This window comes from Lolium rigidum, unplaced genomic scaffold, assembly GCF_022539505.1.
Source record: "Lolium rigidum isolate FL_2022 unplaced genomic scaffold, APGP_CSIRO_Lrig_0.1 contig_29825_1, whole genome shotgun sequence".
NCBI lineage: Eukaryota > Viridiplantae > Streptophyta > Magnoliopsida > Poales > Poaceae > Lolium > Lolium rigidum.
The window spans coordinates 15,419-22,553 of NW_025900117.1; the positions used below are offsets into that span (position 1 = coordinate 15,419).

General features: G+C 43.4%; 1 long non-coding RNA gene across 1 annotated transcript; it reads left to right on the forward strand.

Moving 5' to 3' along the window:
• The first annotated feature begins 5,331 nt into the window (after positions 1–5,331).
• On the forward strand, positions 5,332–6,797 carry LOC124680843. The gene is made up of 3 exons (XR_006995600.1): positions 5,332–5,655; positions 6,521–6,577; positions 6,685–6,797. It is a non-coding gene; the product is annotated as an uncharacterized LOC124680843 (long non-coding RNA).
• Positions 6,798–7,135: the final 338 nt, after the last annotated feature.

Consider the following 7,135-nt stretch of genomic DNA (forward strand, 5'->3'; position numbering starts at 1 on the left):
TGGGAAATGAGAATTTTGTGATATGTGTTCCATGGCCGAACCTTGTGGAATTGTTTCCGGAATGCAAGAGAGCTTGCTTCGGATTGTCTCGATAAGTCACAAGATTGCAGTGCCCGAATTATGTGCCTCGGTCCCAAGGGCACCATCAAAGATGCATGCATCCCTCGCTCTACCCCGCGCTAGTTCAATACGTACCGTTTGCAGACACGAAGCTGCTTTATCATGCTCTGGATCAGGCACTCTTCGTCCATGAATCGGGTACCGTAGCATGGCAGGGTCTCCTCACATGAGATAGTGTGCCTTAGATTTGAGAGGTGTAGAGTTTTCGGTGCCGATTTCTGGGAGTTGTTCTTTTGGATATCCATTCTAGCATAGTTAATCAGACCTAGAATGACGATGTTTAGATGATTTGCGCATGCCCTTCGATGGGCATGATCGAAGTGATAGATCGAACCGGGACCCCAAATTCCTAGTGCTTGTTTTATTTAGTGTTTTCTCGTGCGGTCCAAACCCAACAGGCCACGATCAATTCTTAATAGATGTGTCTCCTGATATTTTCCCGTTTCCCTCCACGAAGCCTAGTTCACGTCACTCACTCGCGCCGGCGTGTCTGATTCCTTGCCGATGTTGTAGGTCCTTGCCAGTGGCTCCCCACTCCCCTTCGCCGTTCGAGCTTGCCTACTGCCGATCCGATCAGGTTCACCAGACACCATCTCCCGACTCCCCTGAGGTCTCAAATCTCAAGGAAACAAGGTAAGATCGCTCATCGCTGCAAGCCTGCTGCCTGCAACTCATGGACCTACCTAGTAAATTAGCCATGTAAATTATTTTGTTAATTTGTGAAACGGGGTAAATCATCAGAAGAACAAAGTGTCTATCTAATGCTGAAAAGAAGAAGAAAAGACATAGATTAGATTCAGTGGCTCGGTTTCAAATGGGGGTGGTCTAGATAGATTTATGATGAAAGTCTCAAATTAACTCTGAAAATCAAACTCCAAATGCTAATGTTGATACGGTCGTGGTGATAATGCCGTAGAGGTTGAGGCCCATACCGCAGAATTTGATGAAGGTGATGATGCCTATATATAGTGGCGATGAACACGGTGATGCTAATACTGATGATGAAGGTAGTCATGCTAATGTTGACATTGAGGGTAATGATGCTAATACTTGTGGTCAAGATAATGATGCTATTGTTCACGATTACACCAATAACTCTTTTCATCCTGATATATTAAAATCCAAAATATTGTGATAGTCTTGATCCTAAACTGACTGCTAGTTGGATGCCCGTGCGTTGCCACGGCCACTATATTTTTTTTGTCTTGCGCAAGTGTAAGTATTTCATATGGAAATTCAAGGATGGCTAAATGATATCCCAAACATATTAAGATTTATGTTAGTTCAAAATGTATTTAAATAAAAGCTCCAATGCATACAAAGAGAGGACCCATCCAATTATCTCTTATTAACAAAGAACTACTCACTTCCTTTTGACATACTAAGCATGATCACTTAATACAAAAAAGAAAGAAAATGACATGGCTTAGTGTGAGTTGGAGTTTTCTTCTAGAAGATACTAGAACGATACCCCGCGTGTTGCAGCGGATATCTCTTAAGGAAATCTAATAAAACACATAAACTTGGTTTATAGAATATGCAATATTTAGTTGCACATGACTTAACTATGTAATGATATAGTACGAGCGGCAAATAAAGAACGACATTGCTAGTTTAATTGTTAAAAATAGATAATCTAAATATCTTGCATGTAGATATAGATAATAAATAAGGACTACTATTAGCGGGATGAGGTGGACAAATGATTGGCTAAGACAGTAGGTGATGTGGATAGCTTGCATGTTGATAGACAAATATTAATTGCACTTAGTGGGGTTTTGTTTTATAAAAAGTATAGATAAGATCTAACTTTGGTTTGGCAACTGTTCCGCTACGCTGAGCAAAACCAACATAGGCTTCCCATATGAGCTACGCTGAGCAAAAGCAACACATGCTTCCCCTGCGATCAGGCATCTTTATAGAACTGTAAGATCTCAAGAGATCATGTTGTGCTCAGAATAATTCTCTCAAAACATGGATCGGAACCTATTCTTATTAATGCCAACATAGACAATGAAGGTTGGCTTCTAGAATGGCAATCTTATTTTTTCCGCTTTATATAGGTGTAGCCCTCCCTCGTGTCGGTGCGGCGGCCGGCGCGCCGCGCCGGCGCGCCCCTTCCTCCCTCCCCTAGCCCTCATTTGCGCGGTCTCCTCTCCGCCGCCGTCGCCCGGAGCGTCGCCGGGCAAAGCCCCTGCGGCGCGGCGGCGACGGCGGCCTTCCTTAGCCTAGCGATCGGGGTGCGGCGGCGTCCCTCCACTCCTTTCAAGCGGCACCGATCCGAGATGGCGGTGACTGGGGAGATCACGCATCGACGACGTTCGTGGTGGTCGTTGGCCCCGAGACCTTTGGGCCTCGGCGGGCGGCGGCGCTGTCAACCTTCGGCGGTTGCAGGGTTTCCTCTTGGCTATCTCTGAGTCACAAAGGACGCCCAGGATATGATCCGGTTTTGGTGGTGGTGGCTTCCTTCTGCCTACGAGAATGGCAACACAGTTACAATTTAAGAACCAAACGATATGTTAAGAAAATCACCAACCAAGATGATGTAGCTCCCGAACCTTGTATTCCCGTTATAAAAATCCCATTTAGGGAAATAAAAGATGATGTAGCTGCAAATCAAGCAAGTAGCTACAGTAAAAGCTTAATTGCTGGAGAAACAAAGCTACACAAAATAAACGATCAAGCAAAAATATCATCAATATAAATCTTGATTAAAGCCCCATGAAATATGCCACATGTCAAATAACATATATTATTTCTTCAAAAATAACCAAACAGGAGGTGAATGAGAGCTCCAGGTGCATGATACACGTAACTGCATTTTTATGTTACCATGCAAACCGTGCAGAGTAGACCTCTTGAATCATGATAACACCAAGTTAGCTACAGCCCACAGAAGACCTTCATTAGGTAGTTATTGGAGAAATGTGTCTGTGACGTGCACGCGTGCATGTTTGTACCATTGATATCCTGCTTTCAAATTCGTGCTATCCTGTTTTACCAAGTTTCTTTGAGAAATTTTGTGTTTCAGTTTGAGCAAACACATTGAAACCTAATGATACCAAATGATATCGTGCACCCAGTTACTGTATGAGCCACACTTCATGTTACATAGAAGAACCAATAGCTCAATCCAAGCAATAATTAGTAAGTATTGTAAAACATTATGCAGTGATGAAATGAATGAAGCTATAATGAATCACTTATATACCATGATTCCGCCTGGATCACAATGTCTATTTGGTATTAAAAAAAATCAACCCCACAAGTAGTATGATCTTACCAGAAAGTAATGCATCTTCACTATACAATATTTTCTTCATGTCGTTTCATGATCTCAGTATCCAGGGACATGGAGTTCTTCCTAAAAAATCTTACATGTAGCTAGATACAGAGATAGATTGTTCCATAAATTGGTGGAGAAGTCCATATCTTTAACAGAAGCTTGCGGACTGGTGTTCTCAACGCTCCACAGCGGCCAACGACAGCAGGGAGGAAGGTCAGGGACGTCGGAGGCGAGAGCATGACCTTCCTGTTTGTGCTCGGTGCAGTGACTCCGCTCCTGGTGGAAACGATTGCTGGGCAGCCGCTCATAATGCTTGCTCAGGACTATATGGCTGTCGGTGACGTCTTGGTTCATTGTGAGATCAAAAGGGGAGAGCAGAGAGAAAACATATGACCTAGGCTTGTCCGATGGTATAGTTCCTGGGCGGCGAATTGGGTATCACAGGACGTTGTGGTGCGGTACTTCGTTGGCGGCATGTGGTGATGCGAGCAAGCGGCGTCGCCGTGGAGGCGTGGTCGTGGTGCTAGGCTGTGGCCACACCTAAAAATAGGTGCTCGCTGGATGAACCGACTTCACGTATGGCTGGTAGTGGCGGACGACGGCAGTGCTTGGTAACCCTACCATGACTCCAGGTAGGTGTTCGCGCCAACTCTGCCCTGTCGCCACTGTGCGAAAGGCGATTTGGAGAACATCAAGAACGACAAAACAATTCTTATTCCTTCGTATAGATAAGTGAGGATGAAATTTACCCGATCGGCGATGAGATACATCCTTCGAGCGTTGGGTCGGGATAACATAGAGTTTGTCTGATTTTTATATTATAATGAGCGGAAAATATACAAGAGGATGGTGGTAATAAACATCCTAGCCTAGCTAATCATAAAGTATCAAGCCAGGAGGTCATGCCTTCCTTCAAACTAGGTCTAGCCCTATGAAGATTGGTGTTACAGAAGGATTTAAAATTGAAGATACATGATGTGATAGAGGGTGCACTGTCTCTGAAAATATAGCCATTCCTCAGATAGTCCAACATCCAGAGATGAAAATTTCCATGATGAAGTCCAGCTTGTATCTCTGGCATGCATCATATATCATGTTTATTAGCTGAAGATCTGTATTCCATTCTATGCCAATAGCCCACCAAAAACTTTGACTGAAGGAGAATTCAAAGAATAGGTGCATAAGTGTTTCCTCTGGGCATGTATCACATAATACACAGTCTTTATACTGTACAAAAAAATTCTTTCTGCACATGAGATCTTTAGTGTTGAGTCTGTTGTTCAAGAGCAACCAGACAAAAATATTTTGTCTCGGAAAGTTGCATGTCTTCCATAGATCAAGAATTGATTTAGCCACTTCATTGTTACCAATAAGGGCTCTGTATACTTTTTTTGTCGAAAAAAATGCTACACTCCAGCTGAAATTCAATGTATCATATTGATCCGAGCTGTCTATGCCATTTAAATCCAATTGCAAATCCCTGTTCTTGATGAGCTTCAATAGAGAGTGGTAATTGAAAGAGATCATATATATCCTCTATGTTGATAGCCTCATGCATAGTGATTTTGTCATGCTTTGCAAATGATAGTAGGCGCGGGTATTGACTCTCTTTTTTGGGTTCTTTTGTGGTACCCCCAAATAAATTATAGCCATCAATTTCCGTCCATCCAATGGCCTACATAAATTCATACCACAGTCCAAAACTGGAGAGGTACGTTACATACCTGTGAGAATTTTCGTACCTCGGAGAAGAAAAAACGTAAAAAGGCTTGGCCCATTAGACAGGCCCAGCCCAATAGACTGGTCCAGTGGTCCAGTCCGAAGATCTGCCGATCGCAGCGTGAGCTCGATCCTCCTTCCGCCATGCTCGTGCGGCAGGTTCCGCCGCCGACCCCTCACCCCTCCAGAAAGCATGAAGTCCTGATGTAGACCTACTCCCTCCGCCGTCCCCTTCCCCAATACTGTCTCGGCGGCGGCGGCCTTGGCCCATAGCCTCCGCGTGGATCCAAGATCAACAGCGCCGTCCTCGTCGCTCGCCAAGGCGGCCAAGTTCAGCACGCGGTTCTCGGAGTGGTGCCTGGATGTAGTCGCGGCGCCGTCCGTGTCGATTTGGCGGTGGTGCAGGCGGTGGTAGGAGGCCAACGAAATGGTTCTTTGAGGTCAAACGGAAGGAGTTGATGGGAGGCGTCGCCGGCGCGTGTTTCGGTGATTGTGGGCGCGTCCCCTGCTCCTCCGATTGCGAGCTGCAGGTTCGTTTGATTCTGGCTTCATGTACTTTTTTGCGATCAAAACATGTCTGACAGTCTATGTTTCTACTCGTTATTAGCCAAAACCGTAGGCTTTATGCTCCACTGTAGAAATTGATGAAGTACCTTGGGTATCCCACAATCATTTTAAGTGCCTCTTCATGGTTCGTAGCATAAAATCAAGCTTTGATTTCGTAACAGAAGTTGGGAGATCATTGAGCACACATCTTTTTTAGTCGTCACAGTGCAAACAGTCCACCCTCCTACTTACAGCAAGTAACTTAGATGCGACCTCTAAATTCAAATGCACACATGTACAAGTAACTTGCTTGCAAATTGTCCAGATAATTTAGCAAGGGAAGCACTGCATTCTATATTGATCCTCACATAGTGCAGGGCTGCATTTATTTGATCCCAGAGATCCTAATCCAGTCTTGTGGCCAAGAAATCCTCACAAGAACTACCTCAAAACCGTCCTAGTTGGAGATATCATGGAGTTTCTGAAGATTGCTAACACAAGATCTCAAGAACCTCCGTTTGCACATTAGGCTGCACATATTTGATCTAAAAGAAACATGAGAGGGTACATCAGCATCATTGCATTGACTTTGAACCCACTATCTTCAAGAAGTGACATGGTCTTGTACCAGCCCCAAGCACCAAACCCACCTCCGTGAACAAGAACAATGACATTGGTTTCTGAATCTTCAGTATTCAAATCCTGTTTAACAAGTAAATCATTGGTTAATATGGTAATAGCTATATGGATTCAATCGCCATGATTAGATATAGAAATAATATTAGACCATTTAATGGAAGAGCTCCATTTGCTTCCGGTCTGCAAATAATAATCAGTTTTTCCTTGAAGGTAATCCTGCACACAGATCCAATGCTGAACATGACATCTGACTACAATGAGCCCCTGGTTTGTATGCAATTTCTCTTCATATCTATCTGTTCAGTTCTTGCAGTGGATTGATGGTGGTATTTATTTTTTGATGGAACTAATACTTATTTTTGGTTGCACGCCAGCCTTGATATTCACATCTTGTAGAAAGGATCACATGACTTTTAGATTGGAAGACCAAGTTGAGGTGTGAATTCCCAACCTCTATTGTTCTACCCATTGGAGCACATGACTATTACATTGCAAAATATACTTTTCCAGATACAGACACTGCAACCATGCATAGTTAGTTTTGTCAATATACAGAATGTACTATAGACCACTTTCATGTATTCGCTTGAAGATTTGAAATGTGTGGTTTAAATAAGATGTCAGCGATGTTTATGATGGTCACCAATTGCTTAGATTACTACCAATTAACTATCGATGTTATAGATAGTGCCACAGCCTTATACAGGACATATTTCTCTGGTAGAGGGGAGCCTTTTTTCCATTAGCTGCTGATGAATCATGAAATCATCATCCTTTAGTATTTCTCGTATATGATTGTAGAAAGAATATAAGAGCCAAATTGTT